The sequence below is a fragment of the Nannospalax galili genome, unplaced genomic scaffold, assembly GCF_000622305.1.
Source record: "Nannospalax galili isolate Female #2095 unplaced genomic scaffold, S.galili_v1.0 scaffold641, whole genome shotgun sequence".
Taxonomy (NCBI): domain Eukaryota; kingdom Metazoa; phylum Chordata; class Mammalia; order Rodentia; family Spalacidae; genus Nannospalax; species Nannospalax galili.
In genome coordinates, this window is record NW_008345311.1 from 145,901 (window position 1) to 163,116 (window position 17,216).

General features: G+C 39.0%; 1 protein-coding gene and 1 pseudogene across 1 annotated transcript in view; both read right to left on the reverse strand.

The window, feature by feature from the left end:
* Pls3 (plastin 3) overlaps positions 1–17,216 on the reverse strand; it is a gene marked incomplete in the record, with an annotated part of 117,716 nt that overhangs the window by 85,933 nt on the left and 14,567 nt on the right.
* Positions 12,091–12,657, reverse strand: LOC103740873 (annotated as a pseudogene).

Here is a 17,216-nt window from a genome sequence, read left to right on the forward strand (position 1 = left end):
AAAAAAAATCGGCATATGTTCTCCCTCATATGTGGATCCTAGGATCAGACTCTGATAAATAATTATGCAAACAGACATAACTGCAGGAACTAGGACAAGGGTAAGGAAACAGGGAGGTAAAGGAAAAGAAATAACCTGAAAGGAGAAGCATAGTAGGTAACAGGCCTTAATAAAGGAGATATGGATAAAAAGTGGGGTAGTTTAAGGGAGGAGGGAGGGAAGGGTATACAAGGAACCTAGGGGATAAAGGGAAAGAAGGAGCTCAAGGGAGGTAGGACCTTAAGATAAGCATATTAGTAAGGGAGAAAGGGGGGAAATGGGGGAACCTTAAGCGGGACAACTATGGTGGAGGGGTGAGACAATGCAAGAGATAAATAATGCCTAGCTAGTTTTGAAAACCAGAGGGAACCATATTACTCCTACAACCTACTGACAAATTATACATAGCAGATCAAGAAATATATGTCTAGGCAAGCTTTATCTGAGAACAATTGGTCTTTGCCCAAGATTTATCTACATGGACACACTAATTAAAAGTACCAGACTAGTGGAACTAACTTTCTTGGATGTTTAAGAGACATACTTTGAGGCCTATAGTAATTTGGTCAGAAGGACATAAAGGACAGTTTTTGCTCCTTTCCCTCCTAGGTCGACAGGTTCCAGGACACTATGAGCATCTCTCAAAATGTCCTGTAATTGTGGTGGGTCACCTGCCCTCTTGATCAAGGAGGCCGAGGAGACCCCACCAGATGGATTTGAACCAGTGTCCAGTCTACAAAGAGGAGGGTCGACACAGAGGATTCACTTCCTCCATGCTTCCAAGTGAAGCCAACCATGGTCAAGCAGGACTTTTGACTTATCTTCACATAAGGTAGAAGTGATAAAAGAAAGGAGCCAGGGGCTCCTCCCAAACCCATGTGACCCCTGAGGAACAGGTCCTCAAACAACCTTAAGAGTAAAAATAAATTGGTTTATCAGGGCCAACTCTATGGCCTTAAACATCCAAAAGGAAAGTATAACCAAAGATCAAAGGGGTCAATATAATTTCTTAAGAGTCCATATGCATAGCTAAAAGCTACATAACAAGCAACAATGCCAGATAGGAGATACCTTTTTTTGAGTTGTTGGCCAGGGTGAACAAAGGGACTCTCAAATAGTAACCCAGCATAGAACTGTGAAAATGATCAGCAGACCCTAGTCTTATCTAAAGGAGTATTGACAACTGATTGCTGCTAGAAGATGAACAGCTGACCCTCTTAAAACAAAGACCTCTCGATAGGCTGACTAGATTCACCAGAAGGGCAAGTAGTAGGGATTGGCTGGGGTGCAGACAACACAGCAGACAGTAGCAGGGCAGGGATATCAGAATATAAGGGCTCTAGTGGAGAGACGGAGGCTATGGGTGGGTACCAACTGGGAAGTGCGTGTATAGTCGAATAAGATGGTTTGGGTTGTTCTGTGTGATATACACACACACAAAAAAAAATCAACAAATTTTTAAAAATGTATTATATTTGAGGAGGAAGCATGGAAATTTATGTCATGCTAATTAGTAGAGGTGATAAACATTACCATTGAGATCTACCCAATGACTTTATAGACATACACAGGTGCCAAGGATCCAAGTGCAACTGATTATGACTAGTAATAATCAGATACACAAAGACCTCTAGATAGGCCGACTAGATTCACCCAAAGGACAAATATTGGGGAATGGCTGGGGGTGCCAACCACACAGCAGACAGCAGCAGGGATATCAAAGCTTAAGGGATCTAGTGAGGGGAGGGAGGCTACGGGAGGGTGCCAACTGGGAAGTGGGTATATAAAAACAAATTCTATTTTAAAAAATGATTAAAATAATAATAACTAGTAGTTGTGAAAAACATTATCATTGAAATCTACCTTATGACTTTATATCCATGCTCAGATGCCAAGGAGCTCAGAAAGTAACCGACTGTGACTAGTAATAATCAGATATATAGAGATTAGAAACGCATGTGCAGACATCTTAATGTTAATTGCATTGAAAATGAATTTGTGTGAAATGAAATGAAAATGTACGAAACTGTGTATTTTAATAATGAAATGGAGATCTTTTGTAAAGGTTAAAACCTCATTTAATTTCATGTCTTATAGGGTTTATACTGAGTACAATATTGTATAACTGTAACAATTCATCTGTAAACCTAAAAATTCATAGCCAATTTTGAAAAAGATGCATCTTAACTCAGAAAATTGTTGTTGAATATGTCAGTGCTATTGTAATGAAATGCTTCTTCTAAGTATGTGGTTATTAAATAAATAATTAACTGGAAAAATAATTAAATTAAAAAATTTATAAAAGCAATGAACAAATGACAGCTGGGTGTCAAATGCCTGTAATCTCAGCACCAGAAAGGCAGAGGGAAGAGGATCTTATGAGTTTGAGGCCAGCAAGGGCACATAGTGAGAAAAAAAGACTAAGGATTGAGGAGATAGCTATGTATGTCTTGATATTGTACAATGTATACATGTGTCAAGTCGTATATCACTTCATAAATATGTATTTTTTATGATTTTTTGGATCAGTTAAGGAAGTGAATTTAAGTTTTCATTTTGTTTTTGAGACAAGGTCTCACTATGTGGCCTTGGCTGGCCTAGAAATCTCTATATAGACCAACCTGGCTTTAAACTGACAGAGATTTTCTTGCCTCTAACTCTGTAGTGCTGAGATTAAAGGTATGCATCACCATACCCAGCTTAATTTTTTAGAAATTTAAAAAATAATTGTAGCTCAGCTGAAAAAGTGCTTGCTTTGCATGCATGAGAGCCTCAGTTCAATCTCCAACATTATATATAACAGAGTTGAATGGGCACATCTGTACTTTCAGCAATCCAGAAGTAAAAGCAGGAGGATCACAAGTTCAAGGTCATTCCTCTCTACAAGGAGAGTTTGAAGCTAGCCAAGGCTACATGATACTATGTCTTTAAAAAACGGTATCCATTTAGAAAAGAAGATACAACATTAGACTAAAGAAGGAACTAAATTGTATTTCTTAATGGAGTTACCATTTGAAAATTTACTATCCTTTACATAGAGTCTCAAAATTTTAATTCATTAATATAATTCTTCCTGAAATCCTAGAGCAATTCTTTGTAGTTACAGGCAAACGTTTTTCTAAAAACTGATGTAGAAAGGCAAAAGCCTAATAATACCTAAAACATATTGACAACGTGGGTGGACTTCCTTTCTTTCCCTAATGTTAAAGTAACACCATGAAGTAACACTCAAGACTATGTGAAGCTGGCAGAGTGCCAGATAGAAGGAACTTTAAAACAGAACAGAGAAGTTAGAAACAGATCTGTACAATTATGTATCCAATTATTTTGTGTGTGTGCACGCTTTGAACTAAACGCAGCATCTTGTGCATACTGTGTGCATAGTCTACCATTGTGCTAGATTCCTGTCCTGTGTACAGATGAATTTTTACAAGAGTGCAAAATAGCTGCCATTGTATGAATGGTGCCAATATAGCTGGATACCCATAGGCTAATGCAGTAAAAAAGAGCCAGGTGCAGTGGCACAAGCCTGTAATACCAGCACTTTGGAGGTAGAGGCAAAAGGATCACCAACAAATTCAAGAATTCAAGGCCAGTATCAGCTACAAAGTGATTTAGAAGCCAGCATTAGACATATGAAATTCTGTTTCAAACAAAAACTAACCCCTACCTAAACCTTACACAAAATTTGCTCATAGTGGCTGAGTGTGGTGACAGATGTCTGTATCCCAGGTGGCTGAAGCAGGAGTATGGCCATGAACTCACAGCCAGCTTAGGGGCTATTCATAGAAACTTCTAGAACAGCCCAAGCTATATTGCAAGACCCTTTCTCAAGGAAAAAACAAAACCAAACCAAAAACGAAAAGTACCCTCAAAATGGATCATGGAACTAAATATAAAATTTAATCTTATGAAACTTTTGGGTGAAAAAATTCTTCAGGAAGCAGGTTTGGTGAAGAGTTCCTGTAAATGAGACCAAAAGAGGAAATATTGGTAAATGGACGTCATTAAAATATACTTTTGATCTGTGTGGTAGATGTTCCAGCTCATTCTTATAGTCTAAGCCACTGGGAGTTAGAGGCAGGTGAATCTAGAATTCCAGGTTACTCTGGGCAACACATGGGGAATCTGCTTGCAAAAAAAATTGTTCTTGTATTCTGTAAAAGATGATGTTTACCCTAGATAAATCTAAAATATTTTCATATCATGTATCTGAAAAAGAACTGGTATCTAGAATATATAAAGACCCCCAAAAATTCAACATTAAAGCAAATAACCCAGGACTGGAGAGATGGCTCAGCAGTTAAGAGAATTTGCTGCTGCTCTTGCAGAGGACCCAGCTTCGGTTCCCAGCACCCACATGGTAGCGCACAACTGTCCATAACTGTCCATAACTGTCCATCTGATGCCCTCTTCTGGCCTCCATGGCACTGCACACATATAGTGCACGTATATACGTGCAGGAAAAACACTCATATATGTAAAATAAAAATAAATTTTAAGGGTCTGGAGAGATGGCTTAGCAGTTAAGAACATTGGTTGTTCTTGTAGAAGACCTGGGTTCAAATCCCAGCACCGACATGGCAGCTAACAACTGTCCATAACCCCAGTCCCAGGGGATCCAACAGCCTCTTCTGACCTCCATGAGCATTGCATGATGCGGGTGCACTTACCTACATGCAGGCAATACATGCATACACATAAAATAAAAATAAATAAAAATTTTTTAAAAATTAAAAAAAATAAAAAACCAAATAGTCCAATGAAGAGGCAAAATGCACGAACAAACATTTCACAAAGTGATTATATATATATATATAAAGTGCACATGAAAAGATGTTCAAAATCACTAGCCATTAGATAAAGATGGGACTTTTTCACTACACATTTGTTAGAAGGTATAAACAATGATATCAAATACTGGCAAGGATATGGAAAAATTGGACTAGTCATGCATCGTTGATAAAAGTAGAAATGATATAGTTGCTCTGAGAAAATATTTTGGCTATTCCTTTTAAAAACTTACATGTAACTCCCATATAACTCAGCAATTGTATTCTTTAGACATTTATCCCAATGTTAGACATTTTGCTACTGTGACAAAATACCTGCAGTAAACAACTGAAGGGAAGAAATATTTATTTTGGTTCCAAATTACAGAAGTTTTTCAGTTCAATCCTGCCTCTGTTGATTTTTAGCCCACGGTGAGAACATGTGTCATGTGGTAGAAGCAACTCATGTCATGTTGATCAGGAAGCAGAGAGACAGAGAGGACCAGGGGACAAGATACAGTCCCCATGGACACACGTTGAATGACCCATTTTCCCCAGTAGGTCCTACCTCTTTAAGTTTCCAGAACCTCCCAAAGTGGGACTACCCAACTTTCAACAAATCAATGTGTGGGAGAAGTTTCATACTCAAACTGCAACAATTCCTTCAAATTAAAACGTACATTTGCACAAATACCTATACATAAGTATGTACAACATTTTTATTTGTGGTAACTAAAAAATGGCTGGGAATGTAGGTCAGTTGTAGAGCATGTGCATTGTTGAAGTCACGAGTTCAATTTTTAGCACAAAACACAACTGGAGTGTCAGCAAGATGGCTCAGTGGGTATAGACATTTGCTGCCAAGTTGACAACTTGAGTTCAGTCTCTGGGACTCACATGGTGGAAGGGGAGAACCTACTCCCACAAGTTATCCTCTTACTCATATATATGTGCCATGGCCGTGCCCTCACAGGCACATGCACATATGCAAAGCTGCATAGACAGATGGACAAAAACAGTAATAGATGCATCTTCCAGGTAAGAGCATTTGTGCAACCAAGGCATGCACCAGAACCCAGGGAGTGGTGATATTTACATTAAAAAAAATAGTCATACAAAAACACAATTGGAAATGGCCCAGAGATCTGCTAATGGATGATTTAATAACAGTGATACACTATTGAATGCTATTTAGTGTTGAAAATGAACAAAGTATTTATATAAACAAAAATCTGGATGAATGGCTAGAGAAACACACTCAGTGAAAAAATCCAATCACCAGCCAGGCTTAGTGGCCCATGTCTTGGCAAGAGCTGAAGCTGGAGAATCACCGTTCAAGTCTAGACTGGATTAAAGTAAGGTACTAACTATATTAAGTAGTGCGGGGGCGGGGGTGGTGGGGAGAAAGAGCCAACTCTCAAATGCTCCATTGTATCATATATGGAAATGACCAAACTATAGAAATAGAGAACAGATTAACAGTTTCCAGGTGTCAGGAATAAGTGTGGAAGGAGGAAGTTTGTGTTGTTATAAATGGGCAACAAAGGAGATTCTAGAGGTGATAAAATGTTCTGCAGTTCAACTTTATCAATGCCAATATCCTGGTTCTAATACTGTACTGTTTTAGCAAGCAGTTGCCCTTAGGGGAATCTGGGTAAGGGTACATAGGATCGCTCTGTGCCTTTACTTTTGTTATAGCTATGTGTGAACCTACAATTATCTCAAAAATAATAGCTGAATAAAAAAATCAAATTCAGAATTAAATACATAAAGGAAGAAAATCTGCGTGCATCAATTCAATGAACATCTCATTTAAACATTGTTCCCATAACCTTTCAAAAGCATCATTAACACAAATATTGATTAAACATACTCGGGGTTTGGATATGTTGGCACAAGCCTTTAATCCTAGCACTCAGAAAGCAGAGGGAGGCGGGCCTCTGTGAATTCAAGGTCAACCCAGTCTACATAGTGAATTCCAAGAGAGCCAGCTACATAGGGAGATCCTGTCTCAAAAAACAAAACCAAAACAAAATAAAAAATTCTTAGTACAGATAGTCAATAATAGTGAAATTTAAAAAAACCCCAATTTTTGACAATAGGGGAGTATTTAAACTATACAATTTTTAAAAATTTATTTTATTGTTATTTTATATGTATGAGTGTTTTGCCTGAATGAATATGTGTACCCATGTCATTCAGTGTCTGCAGAAGTCATGACAGGGCGTCAGATCCCTTGGAACTGAAATTATAGACAGTTGTTAGTTGCCACTTTGGTGCTAGGAAGTGAATCTAGGTCCTTTACAAGAGCAGCCAGTGGTGAGCCATCTGTCCAGCCCCGTATTAAAGATTGTTTATATATACCCAAACAAAAAGGAGATGACATAAGAATTATTTCAAAGGTAAACTTGATCAATGTCTTATAATTGTTATGATACTAATAGTAATAAATTTTACTTGCTCCAGTGAAATGAAGTTTAGTAGAAATAATGATGGATAAACCCCTAAAGCTTTTCTGTCTAAATATTCCCATGGGTCATTCCTTGATCTTCTTTATTCTTGGTCTGAAATCTCTCTCGGGGAAAACTTCTGCGATTACACAATTCAGAATGGTAATTTCCTTCTTCCCACTCCCTATACCTTTAATCCAGTTTTAATTTTCTCCACAACATAATAGTATCTAATACATTATATGTTAGTGTTTGGGTGCAAAATGTCTCTCAAGGGCCTTGGGCAACAGCTCATTTAACACAGTGTTTGCCATGCCAGCATGAAAACCCAAATGGATCCCTAGAACACACAGGAAAATCAGGAGTGCTCGCTTGTAATTCTAGTGATGTGATGATGGTAGGGTCAGAGACAGGTGGATCCCTGAATCTCACTGGCCAGCCAACCTTGTGGAATCAGTGAACTTCAGGTTCAGTGACAGACTTTGTCTCAAAAAATACATGTGAAGAGTAATCAAGAAAAGACACCCAATATTGATTTTTGGACTCCCCACACACATGCTTGCTTACCCACACGCACACATACACCCACATTAACAAGTACACACACACACACACACACACACACACACACTCACACACACATATACATGCAGAAGAAAAGTTCCACAAAAAGCTCATATGTTGAAGACTTGGTCTCTAGCTGGTTGATCCAAACACTGAGAAGTGATTGGATCATAGATGCTCTGACTGTATCACTGGATAAAAAATCAGATGGCATTATCAGAGGTAATGGAAACATTTAAAGGTCAAGCCTCATGGAAGGAAACATGTCACTGGGGCAGAGTCCTTGGGGCAGGGGTACAAATAATTTCTGTCTTATTGTCTGTATCTGTCTGTCTGCTTGCCCATCTCTCTCTGTTTCCTGGCTGCCATGATGTGAGGAGCCTCACTCAATGAGATTCCACTACCATGTTATTCTTCCTCCTCTCTGTTCCAGAGCAATGGAGCCAGCTGACCTTGAACTGAAACCTGTGGAACCATGAGTCAAGATGATAAAGTTTTCTTCCTTTAAACACTTTCTTTAACATAACAACAAAAGTTGAATATACTATATCAACACAGTTTTCTATGCCCCCTAGTAGAGTGTTAAGTTTCATAAGGATTGTGCCTTTTGGGAATTTCACTCACAGCTGTAATCTCTGATGCCCAAATGTTACCCGATTATATAAGATAGATAATAATTATTTGTATAACTGAATGAATATCTGAATGAACTTTCTTTTTTGGTCAAGAGTAATATGGAGGCTGTGCATGGTGGCACATGCTTGTAATCCTAGCACTTGTCAGTTTGAGGCAGATGTCCAAGAGTTCAGAGTGAGGGGTTGAGCATTTAGCTTAGCCGGTAGACTACTTGTCCAAAATTCAAACGAAGCTTTGGGCTCAGTCCCAAGCACCTTATAAACAATGTGTGGTTTGCATGGCTGTAATCTCAGAAGTGGAGGCAGGAGGATCACAAATTTCAGGTCACATTTCACTATACAGTTTCACGTCAGTTTGGGATACATGATGAAGAAGGAGGTGGAGGAGGAAGAGGAGGAGGAAGAGGAGGAGGAGAAAGGAGAGGGAAACAAGGAGGGGAGGGAGGGAGGAAGGAAGCAGTAGCAAGTGGGAAGTCTGACTACTTAGAGCAACAAAATCTTATTTAGTAGAAATCGAGAGTGATAAAGTGATAAAATCTTACTATGTATTTGAAAAATATTGGAATTAAAAAATCTTTTGGGGGGATCTTATTGAGACAGGGTCTTCCTGTAGCCCCAACAGGCCTGGAACTCGATATGTAGACAAGGCTGAACTCAGTCCCACAGAGATTTGCCTGCCTCTTTCTCCCAAGGGCTGGGACTAAACGTGTGCTACCACACCTGGCTAAAAAATCTTTTTGATGAATTAACCATATAGGAAATACTTTAAGACCAGTATTCAGAGTTACTCTTGTTAGCACACTGGAACTATGAACTGAAGAACTTACTGCTTGCTGCATAACTATCACAAATGTATTTCCAGTAGCTATTGAAGAGTTGCCTGACCCAAGATGCTTTGGTTATAGATGGCTGAGTTCCAGTGAGTCCATGGCAATTTAGAAACATGGTATACCATATACCATTTTGCTAATATCTGAAAGAAAATAGCAGTTAGTATAAACAGTTTCAGGGAAGAAAGATGCACTTCTATTAAACAATGCTGGACCCTTGATGTGATATTTAAATGCACAGGGAGAATAATGATGGACAGGTCTACTACTAAAATCTGGGTGTCCTGGGATAAAGATGTGCTCCGCGATCAATGACGTCAATATCTGTTTGCTAGGTCTAATTGACATCAGACCTTGGTTGTTTCACCTGTAAAATCAGTGCATAGATTTGACTCTGAGCTCAAATGGTGACACACTGATTAATTTGTCCTAGTGTGCCTGGTATATTTTAGACAATTAACAAAGACATGTTCAAAGAACTAAGTAATTATATAGGAAATGATACTGACTTCCACCCCTCCTCTCTCAGGGAAACCTCTCTTCTCCTCAAGGGTCTCCAAGGTTCTAACTGTCCACGAGATTATAAAGCCTAGACCCAGAAAGGTTCCTTTTGAGTGAATCCAGAAGGCAAAGTGTAGTTCTTGAAGCTATTTCCTTTCCTTAATTTTTTGGGGTGTCTTAATACAGGATCTCACGCTACAGCCCAGGATGGCTTGGTACTCCTTATATAGCCCAGACTGACACTGGGAATTCAGGTGTGCACCACCACATCTAGTTCATTGGCTGTTTTTAACTTAGTGCTATGTTGCTGGATCTGAGGATAACAGTGCTTAAAGACAAGCTTTGACCTGAAACTGGTAATCCCCCATCCTCATATTCACACCCCCCAAAAGTCTGAAGAGTCCCTCAAGGATGACACCATACTTCCTAACTATGAAACACAAGCTTCTGAAAATGTGCTAAAAGGATTATCTTATATTATGGCTCATTGCAGCATTTGAATTTTGTTCTATGAGAATGTATTTGAAAAATAAATATATTAAATGCATTCAGTGATTCCTTAGGTGAACTAGAACCATTGTGTTTCCAAGTATTTGCTGTTTACTTCTGCATGCCTTAATATTGCTCATATTTGCTCTTCAGAGTTCAAAACTGTAATTAAACAAAAGTGTGGCTGGATATCATGGTGGATACCTTATTCCCAGCTACTATGGAGGATGATGCAGAAAGATTGAGAGGTTGAGGCCAGCCTGGGCTACATAGCAAGAGGTTCTATTACAAACAAAGCAACAACAAAGTTTAACAAAATGTTATAAACATCTATTAGACAGTAAGTTTTAAATGTACATGCCTGTAATCCCAAGGCGTGTCTGAGTTAGAGAGAGAGAGTTCACAACTAACCTGAATAGTCTGGGGAGACCTTGTCTTAAAATTTAAAAATTACTAAATACCTCAGTGGATGAACATGCGCTCAGGAACATCTGGGGACACTATCTTGACATGATAGACCTTAATACAAATGATAGAATGTATGAATTCCAGTGGGTAGGGCTATGGGAGGGAGCCAATGGGAGAGTGGGTATAAAGATGATTAAGATGTTCTATAAGAAATACACAAAAATTCAATACAAATTTCTTTATAGGGGTTGGAGAGATGGCTCAGCAGTTAAGAGCACTGACTATTCTTGCAGAGGACCCGGGTTCGATTCCCAGCACCCACATGGCGGCTACAAACCGTCCTTAACTCCAGTTCCTGGTGAATCTGAAGCCCTCTTCTGACTGCTGTGGCATTGCACGACACAGGTGCACTCACACACATGCAGGCAACACACTCATACACATAAAATAAAAATAATAAACATTTTTTTAAAAACAGGGGTATAGTATGCTAAGGACCTGGGTGTGAGTCCCAACACAGAAAAAAACAAAACAAATTTTCAATACTTTACGTTATTGATGTAAAGTAGTTAAGGAAGCAAGCTATTGATAAGTAGGTAGGAAAACAATAACAAATGGTACAAAATTCAGTAGTGTTCAAAGTCAGTTAAAGTAAGGATTCCCATTGACAGCAGGGAAGAAATAAGTGTAGACTTAATCTTGTCAATACCATCTTCAGCTCATTAGCTTGCCTGTGGTTAAACATTTTTTAAAATTTATTTTCATTTTTATTTTTATTTTTTGGTCTTTTTGAAGCAGGGTCTCCCTGTAGCCCCAGCTGTCCTGGAACTCACTAAGTAGACCAGGCTGGCCTTGAACGCACAGAGATCCGCCTGCTTCTGCCTCCCAAGTGCTGGGACTACAGGCAGGCGAGACCACTCCCGGCATGGTTAAACTTTTTTAAAAAAATGCTTACCTGACTATATGTGTGTACATCATGCGTGTGCCTCATGACAGAGGAGGCCCGAAGAGGGCATTAGAGCCCCTGGAGTTACAGAAAGTTGTCTGGCACCATGTGGGAGGTGGCAACTGAATCCAGGTCCTCTGCAAGGGCAGCCAGTATTCTTAACCATTAAACCATCTCTCCAGCCACTGTAGTTAAAGTTTCAATACTGATGTGTCCCATTGTTCACAATAACCATAATGTAGAAACAATTCAAATCACCACCAGTCACCAAATGGTGGACATATCCTCATAACCACATAATGCTCAAGCTCGATCCTAAAAAAGATCAAGAATCAAGTACTGACACTATAATGTCAGGGACCTTTGAATGGACTATGGTAAGTAAAAAAGTCAGAAGCAAAAAAAGGACCATCTTTTTTTCAAATGTAAATACCTTTAATAAAATCCGTGCTCACTTTGCAGAACCCCCATGACCACCCTCTGCGTTCAGGGATGGGAATCACCACACTGCTGACCAGACTGATTAGGCCAAAGGCCCCAGGATGCAGGCAATGGTCAAAGCAGCAGCGAGCAGCACAGGGGCAGAGGCTGGCGTCAGTGCAGGCGCTGTCGCTCGCAATGTGTCCTGGTTGGTCCCTTGGCCAGCACCCCGCTCCCGGACACTCACAGGGGCACCACACAGAGCATGCAAGTTGTCTGGGTGAGGGGCATGGCAAGCTTCTTGCTGCAGTGACTTCCACACGGAAGCGGCCTCCTTGGGGCAACCCGACAGGACCTGAGAGACTCAGGTATGGAAGTCATTCCAGGACCTGCAGTTTCCAGCTCGCCTCCAAGGCCCATGCCATCCCCCAAACTGATGAGACATTTGGCAAAGCCTTGGTATATGGTGTCACAGCGGTTTGGACCCCCAGAGGCTACAGCCTGGGGAGGTACAAGGCCGAGTGGCAGTAACAGCAACAGCCTCAGGGCACAGGGCAGCTGCTGACAACGGCAGCACCAGGGGCAGTGGCAGCAGCGCATCATCCGTGGCTGTGAGCCAGAGCAAGCAGCACATCCCTTACCCCATATAAAAGTCCAGAATAGGGAAAGTTACGGAGATACAAAATATATTAGTAGTTGCCTAGGTTTAGGGGGTAAGTAGCTTGGGAAGATTATGGGTAAATTGTACAGGATTTCTTTCTGAATTAATGAAATGTTTGAAAATGGGACTGGAGAGATGGCTCAGTGGTTAAGAGCACTAGCTACTCTTTCAGAGGACTAGGGTTCAATTCCCAGCACCCACATGGAGGCTAACAACCTATCCTTGACTCAAGCTCCAGGAGGTACAATGCCATATTCTGAACTCAGTGGGCATTGCATGACATGGGCGTACATACATACATGCAGGCAACACACTCATACACCTAAAATAAAAACAATAAATAAAATATTAAAAAGAAGATGGTATGGGCATATATATGTATTTTATCAATAATAGGTACTAAAATGTGAAAATATTAATATATTACAATTTCATCTTTAATTCTAAAGTTAAGCAGTTCTTACAATGAAAATGCCATCCATAGGTGGGAATGATGGCACGTCCTTGTAATACCAGCACTCAGGAGGCTAAGGCAGAAGAATTACAAGTTCCAGGCTAGCCTGGACAGCATAGTAAATTCCAGGCCAGCCATGGGTTACACAGTGATATAGTGCTTCCAAAAACAAAACAAAGCAAAGCAAACAAAAAAACAAAAAGTGCTACCCCCAACATTCTATCGTAATCAATAATTTGAAATAGCTACAATCAGGCATGGTAATACACTCCTGTAATTCTGACACTCTGACAGGAGGATTTTGAGCTCAAGGCCAGTCCAAAAACATAGTTTTTGGTAGAGTACTTGCCTAGCATATATGAAGCCCTGGGTTTGATCTACTGTATTGTATAATATGAGCATGGCAGTACATGCCTGTAATCCCAGAACTTGGGAGGTTGAGGCAAAAGGATCAGAAATTCAAGATCATCCTCAGGCACATAATTAGTTCAGGGCTAGCTTGTGCTATGTGAGATTCTGGCTCAAAGAAATGTGAAATTTGAAAAAGAGAGCTGTTGCCCATGTCTATATCTTGATGTGTTTCCCTGATTTTTTCCTATAGCAGTTTCAGCATTTCAGGTTTCAAATTAAGGTCTTTGATTTATTTTGAGTTTATTTTTATGCATAGGGAGAAATATATAGATCTTCTGCAGGTGATTATCCAATTTTGCCAGAACCACTTGATGAATAAGCTTTTCTTCCTAGAATATATTTTTAACACTTTTCATCTACTGTTATGCAGCCATAGTTATGTGTGTGTTTATTTCTGGGCCCTCTGTTCTGTTTCACTGGTCTATAAGTTCTTTTTTCTGTCAGTATCATGTCGTGTTTGTCAGTATGGCTCAGTATTATAATTTGAGATCAGGTAGTTTTGGTGCTTTCCACCAGTGTTCTTTCTGCTTTGGATTGCGTTGGCTATCCATGGTCTTCTGTGTTTTCATATGAGTTTTAGCATTTTTCTAGATCTGTGAAGAATGTCCACAATGGGATTTTATCCAGCCATAAAGAAGGATGAAGTTACATCATTTACAGGAAAACAGATGTAACTGGAGATTATGTGAACTTATATAATACAGATACAAAAATCAAATATTTTGTGTTTTCTCTCATTTGCACTCTCTAGGTTACACACACATACACACACATATGAGCTACATACATGTGACATGAAAGTAGAAGTGGGACTATTTGGAAAAAGCAAGTAAACCATTAGGAGGGGTGAGGGGAGACAAGAGAGGGGAATGGGGAGAACATGGACAAAGTACTTGATAATGTATGAAAATGTCATTTTGTATAGTGAATTTATGATAATAAAATATTAATAAATAAATAAAACAATTAAAAATTGAATAAGATCAAAAAAGCCATTTGATGATTCTCTTTATGATCAGTCAACATAAGTTATTAGTTTGCTCAGTAGGGTTTTATCAGTTTGATCTTTCATTTCCCTCCCTCTGTTCTTTTCCTTCTTTCTTTCCTTTTCTCTCCCTTCCTTCCTCTCTCTTTCTTTCTTCCTTTCTTTCTCCCCTTCTTTCTCCCTGCTAGGGATCAAATGTAAGATCATACATAGTAGGTTTTCTTAATTTTTTCTTTCCTTTCTCTCACTCCTTCCCTCCCTCCTTCCACCTTCTCTCTCTTTCCTTCCTTCCTTCCTTTCTTTCTTTCTTTCTTCCTTCCTTCCTTCCTTCCTTCCTTTCTTTCTTTCTTTCTTTCTTTCTTTCTTTCTTTCTGCTGGGGAACAAATTTAAGGCCTCATGCACGCTATGTGGAAATTCTACCACCGAGCCACACTTTGGCACTCAACTTCATGTTTAACAACAAAAACAATTCAGGATCATTCCATATTCACTTATTCAAATATATATAATTGGTGCTCCATATCTGCATGCTCAGCATGGCTTCAACAAACAACAGGTGGAAGACATTCGAAAAAAAACTGTAACTGTATTGAGCATGAAAAAAACTTGTCTTAGTTCTCTAAGCAATATAACAACTATTCATTTAACTTCCATATATTCTACTAGGTAGTAAGTAATCCAGAAATGATTTAATACACATGGGAGAGGACTAGAAATGTAGCTTGGTGGTAAGCTTAGGATGTGAGAGACCCTTCGTTCAATCCTCAGCACTGCAAAGAAAAAAAAATAAGAATGCACATAGGTTATATGCAAATACTACCCCATTTCTCTTAAGGTACTTAAGCAGTATGAAGGACTCAGAATGGAGGTTTTCTTTAGGGTTTATTTCCTTATTACCTACTAGTTCAGCTCTTCCCATACCAGGAATTTCTCTGAGCCCTACAAGAAAACTGTATCTATTGCTTTGATGTCACTGAGGGTATCAAAACAACTGTCAGATCAGAAATCTTGGTGTTTTCCTACTCAGTTTAAGGTCTGTAAAAATCATAACGTACAAGCCAGGAAATTGAAGCCACCAGCTACAACAGTTACATGCAATTTCTACATGGATTCGATGAAACTTAAAAGAATAGTAACTACAGATGAGAGTTGCTTATGCAAGTAATGGAAAATAAACATTTTTAGGGCTTTTGCATCTACAGCTTTTCCCTAGTTGGAGAACCAACTACCAGCTACAATTTAGTGAAACTGGAAAGAATTTTATTTTTGTAAAAACTAAATGGGGTGTGGTGCATTTTCTTGCCAAAGGGCTATTTTATTCCAAGACACTGGTGTCTGCTGACCTTCATTTATAGGCTGAGCAATATTCTATTTAAGTAAAATTAACTCATCGTGGGCTCTTTTTTTAGGATGCAATAATTATTGCAAAGAAATAACAATGTTTAAATGTGATTTGTTCTTAGTTTAGATTTGATTATACTGGATTATAAGTGAATGTCTTTGTCCACACAGTGTTTAAATTTAGAAATTATTTTATTTAAAGAAAAAGGCCATTTTAAATATATTTTCTTTATTTAAAATATTTTTAGGAGGGCAGAGGAGAAGGTTCAGCATGTAAAGGTGCTGATGACCCAAGTTCAATCCCAGAACCCACATAAAATGCCAGATGTGGTGGCAAGTATGTGTATTCCCAACACTTTCACAGAGAGATAGGAAGTGGAGTCAGGAGAATTGCCTTGGAAGCTGGAGGGAGCAAACAGCACAGCAGCAGAAACAGGAGACTTTGCCTCAAAATGGTAGAGGGTGAGAACCAATTCCCAACAGTTGTCCTCTGACCTTCAAATGAGTGCGAGTACACACATTAATAAAAATTACCATAATTTTGGGTTTCGTTACAACCAGTATTACTTTTTTCTATTCTACCACATTGCAGGAGTTTATCTTCTCCTTCTTTGGAGCCTGCGTACTGAATAATTTTCATGAAAACCTTCTGTTAACTTAATAAATTATGAAACCATTCATGAATAGAAAATATTGCCCATATTATCACTTTAGTTAACTATTACATGTATAGTTATGTATGGTATATAAATATATACATATATATATATATAGATAGATATATGATAGATAGATAGATAGATAGATAGATAGATAGATAGATAGATAGATAGACTTCAAGACTGAGTGAGTACATTTTAATGTTTGCATGAGTTAACATGCATTCGTGATTGTCCTATAGACTTTTTAAAGAGACAGGGTCTCATGTATCCCAGGCTGGCTTTGAACATAATCTTGAACTTCTGAGCTTCCTCCCTCCACCTCCTTCTGTTCCACTTCCTTTCACCTCCTGTGTGCTGGGTCTTTTAGGCTTGTACCATTATGCTCAGTTCATGGTGTGCCGGATCAAACCCAGAGCTTCATATATGCTAGGCAAGCACTCATCAACTGAGCCGTATCCTGGGCTTGGCCACCTCCTTTCGTTATTTTTTTTTTCAATACTAACAGACTTCAAGGTTCCAAGCATATCACATTTCCCTTCATCCCTATACGGATCTCTAATTTTGTAAGTTTTTTTCATTTGCTGCTTACATCTACACTGTACTCTAGCTTGATTTTCCTCTGAAGGCGCATCTAAAACTGCAATACT